This window comes from Notamacropus eugenii, chromosome 3 (assembly GCF_028372415.1).
Source record: "Notamacropus eugenii isolate mMacEug1 chromosome 3, mMacEug1.pri_v2, whole genome shotgun sequence".
In the NCBI taxonomy this organism is placed as follows: Eukaryota; Metazoa; Chordata; class Mammalia; order Diprotodontia; family Macropodidae; genus Notamacropus; species Notamacropus eugenii.
The window spans coordinates 67267731-67285721 of NC_092874.1; the positions used below are offsets into that span (position 1 = coordinate 67267731).

General features: G+C 40.4%; 1 protein-coding gene across 2 annotated transcripts in view; it reads left to right on the forward strand.

Annotated features, from left to right (window-relative positions):
• The first annotated feature begins 7152 nt into the window (after positions 1-7152).
• APBB1IP (amyloid beta precursor protein binding family B member 1 interacting protein) overlaps positions 7153-17991 on the forward strand; it is a 106236-nt gene continuing 95397 nt past the window's right edge. The window contains exon 1 of one of the 2 annotated variants that reach the window (XM_072651762.1): positions 7153-7679. The gene's annotated coding sequence lies outside the window, so the exon portion shown is untranslated. The remainder of the gene's footprint in view (positions 7680-17991) is intronic. The other variant, XM_072651763.1, reaches the window with a different exon arrangement.

Below are 17991 nucleotides of genomic sequence, written 5' to 3' on the forward strand. Positions count from 1 at the left end.
AAGGAAGGAAGGAAGGAAGGGAGAGAGAGAGAGAAAGAAAGAAAGAAAGAAAGAAAGAGAGAAGGAAAGAAAGAGAGAAAGAAAGAGAAAGAAAGAGAGAAAGAAAGAAAGAAGAGAGAAAGAAAGAAAGAAAGAAAGAAAGAAAGAAAGAAAGAAAGAAAGAAAGAAAGAAAGAAAGGAAGGAAGGAAGGAAGGAGGGAGGGAGGGAGGGAGGGAGGGAGGGAGGGAAGGAAGGAAGGAAGGAAGGAAGGAAGGAAGGAAGGAAGGAAGGAAGGAAGAAAGAAAGAAAGAAGGAAGGAAGGAAGGAAGGAAGGAAGGAAGGAAGGAAGGAAGGAAGGAAGGAAGGAAGGAAGGAAGGAAGGAAGGAAGGAAGGAAGGAAAGAAAGAAAGAAAGAAAGAAAGAAAGAAAGAAAGAAAGAAAGAAAGAAAGAAAGAAAGAAAGAAAGAAAGAAAGAAAGAAAAAGAAAGAAAGAAAGAAATTGCAAAGGGGAATGAAGGCAACATCAGTGTTGGAAAGTAACATCTGCAATGACCTGTATTAAGGGAAGGCAAGAACAATTAATTAATAAGACTTACAAAAACTTATCAACAACAGAAACTAGGGGGGAAAGTACTGATTGGGCCATTTCTTCAACCACAGTACAGGTTAGTGAGTCAGTCAATTACCAAACATTTATTGAGGCTCATCTGTCAAACATTCTTCTAGGGATACAAAAAAAGAACTGCATTCTAATGAGGAGAGAGACACTGAAGTAACCAGATGCATACAAGATAGATACAGAGTAGCTGGGAGATAATCTCAGAGGGGAAAGGACTAGCAGTACTTTCCTCGGGGAACCAGGAAAGATCTGTTGAAGTTAAGATTTAAACTGAATCTTGATGGAAGAGAGGAAAAACTAAGGGGCAGAATTGAGGAGGAAAAATATTCCACACATGGCAGACAACCAGTGCAAAGGTTGGTGCAAAGATAGAAGATGGAGTATTGCATTTGAGGAGAATAACGATTAGGATAGCTATAGCTCAGAATTCTCAGGCGAATGTTCTTTGTAGGAATTTTATTTAAATTCTATAACTTCTTTCTGCTTCTGTGAACTCTGGATTTTCTTTACAATCCTTCATAAAATGATTTAAGTTCTTTACCTCACCCAAAGCTGAAGAGATTTTGTGGAATGTAAAATATCGTTTCACTACAAAGATATTGGAATGAAATCTTGTGACAGCTTGAAATCACCTACTTTATCTAATACCTCAGCAAGTATTTGTTGTCAGATAAATGTATTATTTATTTAAAAGAAGACTTATTCCAAGATGACAGGCCTTTTCTATTTTTGCAAAGTAATGCTTGCTTTTATACATCTAATGCCCAATTATCCAATTGTTTTTTTAATGATTTTTATCACTTACTTTTTCCCAGGGAAGGTAAAAAAAAAGTACAGGTAGAACATGATTAATAAAATTTACAGTACTACCCCTTTTCACTGATTGGGATAGCCCTAACAATCTTATTAATCATTTTTTGCTTAGTATTTTTTAACTCTTTTTGTGGGAGTAGAGGAGAATCAGAGAATGTGGGTCTAGGTCTGGACTTGGGGTTTCACCAGTGGAGGGTACTTTAGCTACAGAAACTCCCTAGACCAATGAAGATGGACAATTCTAATTTAGAGGCTTAAAGATTTCCTGGGATGCTGGAAGTTAAATGACTTACCCAGGAGCACATCCAGTTTGTGTCAGAAATAGGACTGGAACTCAAGTAGTCTTTACTGGCCCTCTATCCATTCACTGCTCAAACTGCCTCTTCTTTTTAATCCATTAACTGCCAAAGAGTAGTTTTAATATCATTATGCACTAGGCTGAATAAAAAATGACAGCACAAAAATTTGGTGAATAAACCAAGAAAAAAAAGAAGCATCCTTTTCCCCATAAAGGGAAGTCAGTTAATAGTTTAAGAATTCTTATTAGAATTTTGTTAGGTGGCAAGCAGAGACATGGTGGTCTACTCTTTCTTGAAGGATAAAAGACAAAGGACTCTTTCTTGAAGGATAAAAGACAAAGGACCCAAGGTGGTTCCAGAGAATAATTGAGTTTTCTGCTGACTATCCATCTATTCACAGATTTTATTGTCCCTTGTTCTACAAAACTATAAATGGAGCAGTATAGTCCAATGGTGAGTCTTGAAGTATAGAGACCTGAGTTCAACTGCCTGGCCATTCACAATACCACATCTGTAAAGTGCTGAGCATAGTGCCTGGTATATAATAAGCACAAAATAAATGTTAGCAATGATGACGTTACCTTAGGCAAGTCACTCATGCTTTCTGAGACTATTTTTTCATCTTCTTCATCTGTAAAATGGGCAGAATAATACTTGAAGAGACTAGACTAGACCAAATGGGTAGGGGTAGAAATGACACAACTGGAAAATGGGCTGGGATAAAAATCTCAGGTAATAGAATCAGAAAAAAATAGCAAGATATCTGAGTTTCATTTTCATCCTCAGGCCTTGAACAATATGGAGAAAATGGAAGAAGTGAGCCAGATAGACACTGGTCCTAGGTAAACGGGGGGTAGGAGTGCTGAGGTGACTGGAAGTGAAATTGAGATTATTACTATAAGATTATGTATGTAAAGCATTATACAGTAAGAAGGATATCCTATACCCCAAGCTCAGGTCATGTTAACTAGCAACATCCTCTATCTCAATACATTCTTAGGGGTGTGCTGATAAATTTCCAATAATGAGCTCTCCAAAAATGTACCTATAATATTCTTTCAAGATTAATCTGCATTATCATTTCCTCCATGACTTTCTGAAGTCTAATCAATCAACAAAACAATAAATCTAGTTCTGATTTAAAGTGTTTACAGGTTTCCAGGAGTAAATGCTCAGAATGAAAACCAACAGCAGCCTTTCCTGAGCAAGTTTAAGCTGGCCCCAGTATACTCCTGTCTCTGCTGAGTGAGAATATCTTTGAATTACAAAATCAATCAAAGACATAAAACAATTGTGAATAGTTCCTAGATAGCATCAGTGAAACACCCAATCAAAGGAATAAATTAGATTCCAACAAAGCAGTTAGTCAAATTGTAAGTGAAGTGTTTCCAATCATTGTAATAAATCAGAAAACATATATTGAGATTGGTGGAATAAAATTAGATACACACCTATGCCATATCTGTTAGGAAAGAAGATTCCATTCGGGTCAATGCAATAAGTGCTTTGAGAAATTAGAACCTTGGGGGCTCATGAGCAATGATATTAAGAAACAACCCCCTCATAGTTATTCCTAGAACCCTTAGAGGATAAGCAGTGGTCCATCTTCTGGGGATCCAACCTTCCAGTTTGAGTGGGAGTGAAGCAGGAAGTCGTACTAAACAAAAGTTCTGTTGCTCTGAAATGTATGGGTTATACCAGAGAAGAACTGATACTGAATGCTGCCTTCTGCAATTCTGGATCTGAGATACTCGAATCCTGAAAAGGACTGATCCTGGTTCTAAAATGCTTCACATTCTTCTCCACAGTGGGTTTTCCAAATCTGTCCTGTCAAGACTATCTCCAGACTTGGCCACTATGATTCTGTCTTTTTCCTCTTTTTCCTCTGTCCCTGAGGTTCCTCCTCCCATTGGTAAGTTCCTCACAGAAACTTCATTATGAGGAAGGGCCCTGACCAGCCATCCTTCCTCCTCTAGACTTTGCCACCAGGCCCCAGGTGAGGTCTTCTCCACCTTCTGTCCCCTTTTCAGCTCCTTTCATGTGTTATCTTCTCAAATTAGAATGTAATTGGCTTGAGGGCAAGGACTGAACTTCTCTTTGCATGTATTAGTGTCCCTAGTGCATACTGTTTGTTTTTGTTTGTCCCTCGTTCTTGAAGAGGACCAAGCACATCAGGAAGGTGGTACCATGACACTCAAGTGAATTGGATTCAAGTGAGGAGGCAGCCTCACTTTCTCCTCCAGAGCCATCTGGGTCCAGTGACCAGATACAGATCAGGATGGATGGAGATGGCCCAGGATGCAGTAGGGGACCCTGGTATTTTCCAGTTAAAGTCTTTTCCAGGTCTCATGAGGCAACACGCATTCAGTGATTGAGACTAAATAGAGGCAAGCCCTACTGCATAGCACAGTGGCTGGCACAGAGTAAGTGCTTAATGAATGTTTCTTAATCTGCCTTGATCTTAATCTGCCTTGAAATAAAACAAGGCTACTTTGATGGGGATAGAAGGAGGGGCTCTACCCAGAAGTGGATGAGCACTAAATCCATCAAAGTCTAACCACTCTAACTGGGTATCCTACACATTTGTTTTATCCAGCTCCTGTTGAGACCTCACTGCAACAAGGCAATCTTTTCTTCCTCCTTAATTATCTCACTCCCCACAGGAGTTATTCCAAACATTCTCTTCTCTCAAACCTCCCACACCTTCCCTTCTCCCCCTCTTCTCAGCTGAGGTGCTCTCTCTCATTCAGGTCATTGTTATGAGCTCCCTCTTCTTTCCTTTTCTTCATAACACTGTTTCCCTCAATCTTTGATGAAGTGACCCTTCTTCTGGTCAGGGTCAATTTCTTCACATGAACCCTTGATCCCATCCCTTATTTTTTCCAGAAGACTGTTGCCTTAGCCATCCCTTCTCTTTCCCTATCTTCAGTCTTTTCCTTTCTAGTGGTTCCTTCTGTACTGCTTTAAATTTTGCCCAAAGGAGGAGGAGGAAGACCAGCTAGGAGCACAGGTCCTGTAATCAAGAGAACCTGAGTTCAAATCCAGCCTCAGATACTTATTAACTGTGTGACCCTGGGCAAGTCACTTAACCCAGTTGCCTCCAAAAGACAAAAAACAAAACGTAAAAGAACTTCAAAAGACTCTATAATCCCTTCAAGCTATCATTTATTTCTCTCCATCTTTTCTCAGCCAAATTTCCCAGAAACACTATCTATACTAATTTCTTTCACTTCCTCTTCTTTTACTCCTCAGTTCTTTGCAATCTGGCTTCTGAAGTCATTAATTAACCCAAACTGCTCTCCTTAATGTTACTAAAGACTTCTTAATTACAGATTCTGGTGTGTTTTTTTCTCATTCTTTTGTTTTTTACCTCTCTGACACATTATTAATTACCCTCTCTTCCTAGATACTTTGCTCTGGGTTTTTGTGACATTATTCTCTCTTAGGTTGTCTTCCTACTGGTCTGACCACTTCTCAGTATCCTTTGCGAGCTTGCCATCCATATTAAATACTCTATCTGTGGATACTCCCCAAAGTTCTATCCTGGGGCTTCTCTTCTCTCTCTACATTCTTTCAGTGACTTCAGATACATGCACGAGTCATCTGCAGGAGGATGATAATATATACACATATACATGTATATAATATATACTCACATACATGTATACACATGTATATAATATGTACTCACATACATGTATATGCACATGTATACATGCCTAATTATATATGTCCATACATATATATATACATACATACCTGCATGCATACATATATATTCATGTCTATATCCAGCCACAATCTCTCCTCTGAACTAGCTTCAATTGGGTATCACAGCCTATTGGACACTGGAGACATCTCAAACTCAACAACTCCAAAATAGAACTCGTAACATCCCCTTCAAAAAATTAACTTTCTTCCAGACGTCCCTATTTTTACCAAAGGAACCACCATTCATCCATTCTCCCAGGTGGTACCTTTGGTATCATCCTTGATTCCTCCCTATCTCTCACCCCATGCAGTCAGTCAGTTGTCAAGTCCTTCTATTTCTACCTCCACAACACTTTTTGAATTGTACACTTAGCTAGCAGCATAGCTACTACCTTAGATCAGACCCTTATCAGTTCCCACAAATACTACTGAAATGGCTGCCTCTCCATGGCTGCCATAATGTTATTCCTTAACTGCAGGTTTAACCATGTGCCCCCCAGCCCAATCTAAAGTCTCTATAATTAAATATAAACTCCTTTGTTTGGCTTTTAAAGCCCTTCCCAATCTTTCCCCAAACTTTTGCCAGTCTTACTACCCATAACTCCACCCATAACATCCATTTCAAACTGTTTTTCTCTTGCTGCCATCTCCATGTCTTTCACTGGTCACTTCCTGTGCTTGAAATGCCCTCTTTCCTCACCTTCACCACTTTCTACAGGATGCCTTTCCCAATTTCCCTCCTTGACAACTTTGTATTTAGTCTGCATATTCTTACATATGCTCCTATCTCTTTCTTAATGGAATGTAAGGACCTTCAGAATAAGGATGGTCTCATTCTTTGTATCAGTATCTCCAGTAGCCAGAACAATACTTGGCAGGCAGTGAGCACTTAATAAGCTCTTTTTGATTGATTGATCCAATGACTTCTAAGGTCCCCTTCCTGCTCTAAATTCATGCTCCTACAAGGAACAATGTAAGGAAAAAAATGTTAGAGGTGAGGAGAAAGTTGTTTTAAAAAAAAAATCTCTCTTTGGCTGGGCACACTTTCTGGATGATGTGGGAAGGTCTTGTGCCAAGGGTGAAGAGGTAGGGAGATGGTGCAGACTAATAAGGAGGTCCTTGGAAGGAAGGAGAGGAGGTGGGTGGCTAACAGTCATAGCTAGGGGATAGAGGCTGGACATGGCCTTAGGTAGGCCTAAGCTCAAACACTGCCTTCCTCCCTGCCTCCCACTAACCTGTGACCCTGGGGAATCATTTAAACTCCCACCACCTCCCACTGTATCAAACTGGCATCTGAAAACCTGACTCTGAAAACCTTAAAAGACTGGATAAATACTAGATATTATTAACCTGCCTGCTAGCTGTGGCTGTGGAAGGTGACTACATGATCCAAGGTGGTGCTTGGGACTTGGAATTAGGAAAGACCTGAGTTTAAATCCAGTCTTTTCTTGGCCTCAGTTTCCCCAACTGTAAAATAGGAATAATGGCAGTTATTGCCAGGATCAAATGAGTTAATACGCGTAAAGTGTTTTTGCAAACTTGACAGTTTTATACAAAGGTTAGTTCTTATTATCCTTCGCTTTGGGAGGAATAAGGAGGTATGGGAAGGGGAGCAGACGCTGCAATTTGGGGGGGGGGGTGTCTAACCCCCTACACCCAAGAAAGCTCCGCAGTTTCCGCGTCCCTGGCTGGCTGTCGGGCGGCACTTCTGCTGGGAACTTACTTCAGTGAGACTCCGAAAGAGGAAGCGCCGAGCTCGAGGGCTGCAGGAAACCCAGTAAAGAGCAGAGGAGGTTGCCCAATGACTTCGGAGCACGGATGTGACTTGTCCCCTGCCTCCGCTCCAGGAGCCCGGAGAGTGGACCGGGCCTGAGCGAGGAGCCCCGTTTGCCAGAAAGGGGAACTGTCCAGCCTCGGGCGACCGCAGAGGCCAGGGTAACCGTACTACTCCCCGCACCCCTCAGGCGGAGAAGAGAGAAAGAGGAAGGGCCAGTGTAGATTAAGTGCGCCCCACCTCTGCCGATCCGCTATCCGGCGCTTGGGCTCTGTGCTCGCCGCCCGCGTTTTTACGCACGTGCGAATTTGCCACTTCAAGCCCCCGAAAGGCTCCCGGGGTGGGGGGTGGGACGGGGGGACAGGACTGAGCGACTTCCTCCCGGGAGCCAGCCGCAGACCTCGCAGCCCTAGCTCGCCAGGGGACTAGCTGAATCCTCCGTCCGTCTCAGCGCAGGAGCGACCGCGCCCGAGGCTCGCCAAGGTAAAGCTCCGTGTGAGGCGGGCGCGGGGGTGCCAGGGCGTCTCGGGCTGGGACGCCTGTGCCCCTCACCCCACTCCAGACCCAGGGTGCCCTGGAGAAGAGGCACCCAGCCCCCTTCCATTGGGGTGGGGGACCGCTATCAGCCTCCCCAGGTGCCCCCCGACCTTAGCGCCCCTCTCATTTTCGGGGGATTTCCACGTACGGGGAATTTACTCCTTAAAGAAGTGGGAAAAAAAGGGGCGCCCTTCCGCCATCCTCGCTCTCACTGCACCCGAAACTCGCTCGGGTGCTCGGCGGCCTGGCCCGAGATCTGTTTCACCAAATTTGCACAACTTCCTGCCAAGGAAATTGCTCAAAGTTTCTCCCAGTTTTAACACTGAGAAGCGGCATGAAGGCAGAACAGCCGACCCGTCGGATAAACCTAGAGCTTGTCTGGGAGGGAGCCTTGGGCTGGCTTTCATTCTGGTCTGGACCCTGTTGGCGATCTTAGCTCCACGGATAAGATTCATGGGGGGAGAGAATTGGAGAGATTTTGTGCCTAGGCATTGATTCTTAGCATTTGCCACCAAAGAACCCGAATGGCGCTAAAGACCCAGGTAGCTTTCTCCTGCTAGGATTTCTTCTCCGAATAATCTAATTTTTTTTCTTCTGAAGACCACTTCCTTTGGGCAAATGAGATAACATGTAAAGCCCTTTGCAAATCTTCTATCTTGTTGTTAAAAGCATCATCTTTTTTCCTTTAAGTGCAAAAAAAGTATAATTCAGGAAGTCAGTTGGCAACAGCCCTTTATTGTTAATGAGAATAAATCGTAAGGGTAAATTTTATATTTTACCAATAAGTCAAAAAACTTTAGTACTTTGTATGTTCCAGGCAATCAGCTAAGTCACTGGGGATAGACAAATGAAAATGCTGCAGCTCTTTCCCTCAACGAGTTTGCTTTTTATAGCAACGTCAGCTAACTATCTATCAGGAACTTGAGGCAGGTGGCTCAAGCTTTCCAGTTATGTGCGGTCGAATTGATAGTCTCCCATTGAAACGAATGGTGTGAGGGAGGCACGTGGTTGTGCTCTTTTACACTTTGTATGGTGAAGGTGCCCCCACATCTGCCCACAGTAAAGGAACGAGTCAGAAAAACAAAATTAGACTATTCAGAGAAGTACAGGAGTAACATGGAAACCCAATCCTTATTTAACAGCCATTTGAGTTTCTTGGTGTAGCAACTTTTAAGGCAGTGTCAAGTGTTAAAGGCAAGAGTAAATTTAAATTTGAAGACTTTCTTCAAAAATTTTAGACCATGACTCATTGTGTCACTTATACAATAGACAACTCTATGTTTCTCTGGTAGTTTTACAGTAAGGAAAGGGATTTTGGGGCAGCCTTAGAGATTTGGGGTGAACTTCATACTGATATAGTTTTGGGGAGGTATATATGCCAACTTTGAAAAATGGGGTGTGAGATTTGTTTATTTAATTTGTTTTGACTCAATTAAAATTATTCATTAAAGTATTTTCAAAGAAATTCAAAGATCTCTAGCATTAAAAAAAAATTTTTGTCTCTTAAAACCAAAATGTCACATTCTCTATGGTAAAGACACAAGTATATTGAACTGGGGAATCAGGATACCTGGATGGTCATCGCTCTTTCATCTCTAACTAGCGTGACTTTAGACAAGTCATTTAGACTTTTTAAGCCTTAGGTTTTTGGTTTTCTCCACTGTAAAAAGTTAGAGATCTTTAAAGCCTCTTCAAACTCTGACTGTATTTAGATTACCATATAAAGAATTACTAGTTACCTTACAAACTTAAAGGTCTGCATAACCTCATTCCAGATGGAAAAAATAATGCAAAGAGAAACTGACAAATTTATTGATTCATTTACAGGTCTTTGCTTCTGAGAAGTCCAGAGTATTTTGATAAGTAGTTATTTAGCCCTCAAAGTATATTATATCTCTTGGTTATGAGATGAGCAGGCCTCTATTTAAGAGATGGAACTACTGAGATAAAGAATTGACTTACCCAAGGTTCTGTAGAGAGCCTGTCTTATTAGTTAAGGGAGAGTTTGGTCACAGAGAATAGATTCTAGGTCTCCAGCATGATTATCACTAAAGAAACACAATTTTCTAATGTAGATCCTCTTTTGCTGACAGCTCTGCTTAATCCAAAATTCAGTGTCTAATTTCCTTCCAGTTTATTTGTCTCATTAATATATTTTTGTATTTAGGATGTGTACTATGTTAAAAGACTCCTGTCCTGCCTTTAATTACCCTATTTTTATTTTTGCATTTTTATTTTAATTATTAATTATTCATATGTTTGTGCACTTTGGTTTGTTTCCTGTCTTCTCCATTAGATTGTGAATTTCTTGAGGCCAGGGACTGACTGTCTTTTGCTTCTTTTTGTATCCCCAATATTTAGCACAGTGCCTTGTGCATGGTAGGTGATGAATAAATATCTACTGACTGTATCCATGCAGTTTTAGAAAAAACAACAAATGGCCATAAATGCCTAATTTGTAATTTGACCTCCCATGCTTTTTCCCCAAACCTCTGTACTTTTATTTTTAGTTGTTGTTGCTGTTCTCATTGGTTTTTTTGGAGGCAGTGGGGGGTTAAGTGACTTGCTTAGGGTCACACAGCTAGTAAGTGAACACTTTTAAAACTGTTATTATTTTCAGGTATTTTCCAGCTTTCTTCCAACTTAATTTGGATTTTTTTTTTACCTAAAACACTCATTGAGCTTTTTGCAGCCTTGAAGTGATTTGTATATTTTATTCTTTAAATTACCAGCACAGACGTTTAAATATGGGTGATTACATAATTTCCAAAGAATCTTTTTATTCATCTCATGAAGCATATCCTTTTCCCTGGCTTGTCAGGATTCTAGATACTTACAGGATCACAGGAGATAGAAATAATTAGAAAGAACTTTAGAAGTCATCTCATCCAGACTACCTCCCCAACCCCTGAGGAAAATGAGGCCCATAGAGTTGTGACCTGCTGAGATTATCCAGCTAATAGAATAAAGCCAGCACACAAATCCATATCCTCTGTCTCCAAAACCAGTGATTTCTCAGCCATCCCCTTCTGTCTGCTGTTCTTATTACCTCTTCTGGACTTGTATAATAGTGTCTAATTTGTTCTCCATGTCATCATTCTCTCTTTGCTTCAATATATATTTCACATGGCTGCTGAAATAATCTAATGACCTTGTCATTCATCCCCTTGACCTATAATCTTAAGTGACTCCCATTTACCAAAATAGAAATTCCTTCCCTTGGCATCTATCTCTCTATAGTCGGGCAGCTGGAGCTTACCACACCGGCAGACAGATCCTCAGACTTGACCTTCCATCTTTCTCCTTGGTGCATTTACACAGACTCCCATCCTCTGTGCCTGAAATGAATTCCCTCCTCAACTTTGCCTCTGTCTTTTAAAGTCCTTCTCTTCCTTCGAAGTTCATCTCTGGTGTCACCATAGAACTTTCCTTGATTCCTCCCACTGAAAACATATTCTTCATACAAAATTTCCAAAATTAGAGGTGTCCCACTCACCATCATCTTTAAGATGATCTGGACCATATTAAAATGTAATTGGGAAATATTTAAGAGAATAAATTAAAATATAATGCAACCTAGATAATGTTAATTTATGGTTTTCTAAATCAATATGCAGCCAACAGGGATCTGTTTGAGTTTGATACCACTATCCTAGATGACATTATCTGGATCTCTGTTTTGTCCTTATCATATCCTATCTTCTATTAAATATACTTATCTCCTTATCTTTGTCCACATCAAATTCTTCTATGTGCACTAATGAAGGGAACCAGTATATATATGTAAACAGAGTGAATAAATATAAAAAATGCAAAGAAACAGATATAAGGTAGTTTGAGACAGAGGACAGTAGCAGTTGAGGGGTCAAGAGAGGCTTCATGCAGAAGATGGTGCTTGAGGCACAGCTTGAAAGAGAAGAATCAGATGAGGTGGAGACAAGGAGAGAATGAACTCCAAGCCTTTGGGGCATCTGGTGAAAAGGCATGGGGATAAAAGATGGACTGTTATTGGGTCCAGCCTGTGAAGGGCATTAAAAGCTGAACCAGAGGCAGTATTAAATAATGGGGAGCCATTGGAATTGCTTGAGTGGAGGAATCATATGATTGGATCTTCACTTTAGAAAAGTTACTTTGACAGTTCAGTGTAGCAGGATAGACTAGAGAGACTTAAAATGAGAGGCTTAGGAGGCTATTGAAGTGATCTAGGCAAAAAGGGATGAGGCCTTAAACAAGGTGTTCGCTGTGTGAGTGGAGAGAAGGGGGTTTGATGGGAGGGATGCTAGACAGGCAAAATTTGGTAACTGATGGAAGATACTAAGTGGGGCAGGGCATAGAGTGACCTGGATGGAGTCAGGAAGATCCTCAGATACTTGTTGTGTGACCCTGAGCAGATGACTTAAACGGCCTCAGTTTCCTTATCTGTAAAATGGGTATAAAAAAATAGCAACCACCTCCCAGAGTTGTGAGGATCAAATGAAACAATGTTTGTAAAGTGCTTAGCAAACATTCTGGTAACATAGTGGCCACCATATAAATACTAGCTGTTTTTATTTATTATGTAGGCTGAAGGAGAGAATGAGGAATTGAAGACCAGAAACTACATAAGGAAGTTGAGTTTTAGAAATGGGGGCAGGGAGGTGAAAGATAATGCATAGGGTTTGGGACATGTTAAGTTTGAGGTTCCAGTTTGAAATGTTGCAAAGGCAGCTAGTGACTCCGATGACTAGAGTTGAATATGAAGAGGGATGAAGTTCCTTCCAGCCTTAGATATATTGTTCTGTTATCCGATATCTAGGTCTTTAGAAGCATTTCATTTGCAAGTGATTTATTTGCATTACTTTGTGACTTGAGAGCCTTTTTTGAAGGAGACTACCATATCTGAAAAATATCGGTTAAATTTTTCATATTATTGGAAAGGGAGATTAGTCCACGTTTCCCATTTTACAGATGTGCCAAAGATTACAAAGCTAGTCTGTGAAAAAGCCAGGATTTGAACCCAGGTGACTAGATAATCTAAATTTCCTTCTGCTACTTAAAAAAAAAAGTGCTGCTACAAATATTTTAATGTAAATTTTAATGTAAATCAGTAATCCTCTTGGGATATATGTTTAGTGAATCTCTGGGTCAAAGAGAATGGATATTTTAATCATTTTATTTGCATAATTCACAGTTGCTTTCCAAAATAATTGAATTAATTCACAGCCTTACCAACAATGCCTTAGTGTGCCTATCTTTTCACAGCCCCTCCAACATTGACTTCCTGTCTGTAGTCATCTTTGTCTATTTGCTGGGCAGGAGGTAAAACTGCAGGGTTGTTTTGATTTGCATTTTTAGTATTATTAGTGACTTAAAGCATTTATTTTATATGGTTCTTAATAGTTAACAATTCTTCTTCTGAGAACCATATATCTATTGGGGAAAGACTTTTGGTCTTGTGTCTTTTTAAATTGTTCATGGATTTAGGAACATAGTATTTGCCTGGTGGGAACAAGGAGGCTCTTATCTTAGCTCTACCATCTGCTCCAGAACTTTCAGCGGGTTATGATACATCTCTCTGCCTCAGTTCTCCCTCTTTTCTGTAAAGTGGAGATTAAAAAAAATTCATTGCTACAAATGGAAAAGTATAAAATGTTGGAGCAACATGTCTTGAAGATTCAACCAAATAGACATAGAAGGGAAAAAAAAGAAAAAGGACATTATTCACACAGGAGTGGCAATCTACCTAATGTGGAACTTAGTTCATGAATTTCTATCACCAGTCAAACTAAGAGGTTAGTACTAAAAAGAGGAAGAGCATCTCTGTTAGTTATTTAGACTAAGGCTTCTTAAATTTTTTGTACTTGCGATCACTTCAGCCCTTCTTAAACTGTGGATTGAGTCACCCCATATGGGGTCATTTAGACTAGTCATGTAAGGAACATCACCACGTCAATGTGGTTGTAAAGAATATCTTAGATGTTCATGGGTGTGGTAGACCTTGAGCCATAACCAAGACAGGATGATTGGGGCTTTTCTCAGGGTGACAAAATTTAGAGGGGGCTGATATGCTTGTATTCTTTCAGTAGGTAGATGGGAATAACTAAGATTAGCATCCAGTTAGCAAGAAAAAATTAGGTAAAATAGTAAGATATCAGGTGGTAAGCTTCCTCCCTTCAGCTGCCACACCCTGGTTCGGTTAGCACTTGGCCTGACCCTACCCTGCTCTCTCCCTGACATTGGTGGCGCTGAGACGACCCAGAGTCCCAAGTCCTGAGGTCCAAGCCTCTCTTTCTTGAGGTCTTTTTTTCCCAGCCTACAACTAAATTTCTCATAAAATATTGATTGCCCTTCATATCATACTTTTTGCACCAAGGTACAATTTTGCAGTGTTTGCCCCTGGTACCAGAATTGCTAACGACAGTTCTGAGAGCAGGATGTCTAAGGAGAAGGGTAGGGAGCTTTCAGAATTGTTGTAAAAGAGGCTACTTAGCAAGGAAGTGTCAGAACCAACTTTGGTGTGGAGTCCCTCAGATCCCAGGGATACTGGAAGGGACCATAGTGTAGTGAACTTGGGAGTCAGGAGATATGCCAGTGAACTTGGGACCTTGAGCCAATCACCTCACCTCTCTGGGACTCTGCCTTTTTACCCATGAAATTAAGCGGTTCAACTAGATCACCTCTTAAATTCCGCGTAGTTCTAATGTTCAATCACTTATTGAGCACCTACTACATACAAAAATACTGAGGGAGGTACAAAGATAAATGAAGCAGAGTCTCTACCTTGTCAAAAATTTTGAGTCTTTCTCTAACCCCCTGACTACCTCCATGAATAAGGAGTCTGGGAAGCAGAAGACATATTATATCAGCATCCATCACCTCGCATTCAGATTTCTAAGTGTGGGACTTCATCATCATCATCTAAAACTTTTTTTTCTAAACCCTCACTTTGACTGAATGATTCTAAGGAATGATTCACTCAGTGTGAATGAATGAACATTAAGTAGTTGTGAGAGAGTAACTGAGTAACTGTCCTTGTCAACCTTTCCTTCTTTGTGTTATTTCATTCATCTGTATTGAAATTGACCATTTTACCATTTGAGGGTCTGTTGAACAGTTTTCATTTGCAAAATTTCAGATTACAGATCTAAGATTTGGCCAAAAGCTCATAACTTCAAATCTCTGATCCAAATAATCCTTTAAAATATATGAAGGCAGATTCCCTACTATGTCATTACTATTACATCAACCTATTCATTATATTTGAGGATTTTTTTAATGATGCATGAGGGCTTTGTCTTCTTTCCCGGAGGATTTCTGCTTTTACTATTTTAGAATGTTAGTGTGGCATGTTGGTTAGAGTGCTGGAATGGAAGGCAGGAAGACCTCAATGTGAATCCTGCCTCTAATATTTCTAATTACGCATTAGAAAATCATATTCTTTTAAATTCATGTGGTGAAGTTAAAGAAGGTGTAAGGCAGGGGTGGGGAACCTCTTGCCTTGAGGCCACATGTGGACTTGTAGATCTTCAAGTATAGTACTTGGGGACCTAGATGGCCCATCAAAGGGCTGCACTTGAGGGCCTAGAGGGCCACATGTGGCCTTGAGGCCGCAGGTTCCCCACCCCTGGTCTAAGATATTTAAGAGTTTGTAGGATCATAGCTTTAGAATTGGAAAGAACCTTAGATGCCTTCCAAGCCAGATGTCTTATATTATAGTTGAGGAAAATGAGACTAGGAGAAGTTTACTTTACCTAAGGTCATACTGTTAGTCAGGGAAAGTGACAGAATTTGAATCAAGGTCCTAGGATTTCAGAAGCCTTAATTCTTTTCCCTTCAAAAACTGCTGCCTCTCTAAGTGGGAAGAGACCTTTCCTCACATGCATAACATTGGCTTCTTTGCTCAGAGAAGTTGGGTGGCAACTGAGGAATTCAGAGAAGCTCGGAAAGATCTGTATGACTGATGCAAAGCAAATAAAGCAGAATTGAGAACAATTTACAATGGTCCCAATACTGTGACCACTGAGTCAAACAGAACTCTGACCAATATAGTGACCAATCCTGAGATCAGAGAGCTAACTGTGAAAACATACCTCCTCCTCTTAATGGAGAATTAAGGTGAACTGGAATGCAGAATGAGGCATATGCCACCAGTCAGTCAACAAGCATTTATTTATTGTCTACCAAGTATTATTGGAAATACCAATGTATTGGTTTGTTTTGTTTAAATATATTTATTACAAGAAAGGGTTTGAGATAGGGGTCATTGGGAAGCAAGAGTGATGTATAAAAAGTTTTCAATCAAATAATCATTTTTTAAAAGGGGGTGAATGAATGATTTAGTTTGACACTATGGAGAAATAGAAGAGCATCCCAAGATCTAGAACTGGTAAGAACTTTGGATCCTAGCCTAACTCCTTCATCCTAGAGCAGTAAAATGATCTACCCAGGGTCATGCAGGGAGCAGAGCTGGGATGCCAACCGAAATTCATTGCCTTTTCTTATTGCTTGCAGTCTTATAATATCTGAAGGGCTGTCACTTAGAAGAGGGACACTGAAGCAGACAGTATGGCATAGTGGAAAGATTGTGGGATTTCGAGGTGGAACACCTGGTTCAAATCCTAACTCTGCCACTTTCTACCTGTGTGACCTTGAGGAAGTCACTTAATCTCTGTTTCTTCATCTGTAAAGTGAGGATGGGAAAGCCAGATTCAATGACTTCCTTGGTTCCATGATGGTTTTTTGGATTCATAGGGCTGAAGTGCTGGAGGCAAATTTCATTTCAAAATAAGGAGTAGCTTCCTGACAATTAGGTAACAGGGTTCTAAGCACAATGTCAGTGGAATCTTGAAGCTGATAGACAAGTGACTACTAGGCAGAGATGTAGTAGAGGAGATTGATTAGACTAGGTGATGTCTGATATCTCCTCTAGTTTCTAGAATTCTGTGATTTATTGTATATGTCCCGGATTCTGGGGAAGCTACAGAGAGAAAAAAGATTAGTTTCTAACCTCAGTGCATTTGTAATCTAAGGGTGACCAAATGTTCTTCCTTTCACAGAATAAAGCTTAGACTACAATGTGAATAATTTTTATGGGCTACTTATTGAGGAATGCAATCTGGGAGGTTATCATCATCCACAGGGAGCCAGCCTCATGATGGGAGTTGTCTCATGGCCTGGCAGCTGATGTGTAGTTGGAAAGGGATGAGGGTGCCCCTGAAGGCCCAGGCACAATCAAGGTAACTGCTGTGCCCTACATGTAAAAAATATTCCTAGCGGCACTTTGTGTGATGACAGAAAACTAGAAAAAAAAAAGTGAATGTCCATTGATTAGGGGAATAACTGGATAATGGTGCAGTACAAATGGACTGGGATATTACTGGGTCGTAAGCAATAATGATTATGAGGATTTCAGAGAAACGAGAGGCTATGTGAATTGGTGAATACTGAATTACCACCAGGAGATCAATATACATGATGACTGTAACAATGTAAACAAAAGGAATGATTAAAAAGAGGTTGAAAACAGAATAATTGCGATGATCCCTCTTAGGCATGGAGAAGAGCTAAGGAAGTGCCTGCCTCCCTGCTTTTTGGTAGAGGGGTGGAGGATTTTGGGTGTGGAATGCTTCATTCCCTGTTATATGAGGTCACTGTATTGGCTGGCTTGGCTTAGTTGTTTTTCTTTGTTACAAGAAGGGGATGGGGTTGGGATAGTATAATATTTAGAAGTGGGTAGTATAAGCAAAAAGTACCAATAAAACTGATTTTTTAAAAGGGAAAATAATAAACCTAATACTACTTTATCAGAGCTGCTTGGGCAGGGCTCTTTCAGAAGGCAAAGGGATCAGAGAGATCTAGCCTCTCTATAGTTTCCCTCCCAAGGATGCTGTCACTCATATCAGCCTTCTTAAAGCTTCTCTATGTATTTGCACCAAAGATAATTTATTCTTCTACCATGGATTAATTATAATAGTGATAACTAGCATTTATAGCATGTTTTAAGGTATGCAGAATGTTTTTCAAATATTATCTCATCTGATCCTCACAAGCACCCTGGGAAATAAATGCAGTCATTATCCACATTTTTCAGATTCACAAACTGAGACAGGTTAAGTGACTTATCCAAGTCACACAGCTAATGAGTGTCTGAGGCAGGATTCAAACTCAAGTCTTCCAGACTCCCAAGTCTAGGAAATCTATCCATTCCACCACCTGTCAGTGGTGATAGTTTATCATTAAAAAAACACGAAACAAAACTACTTTACAACACTGATTAACA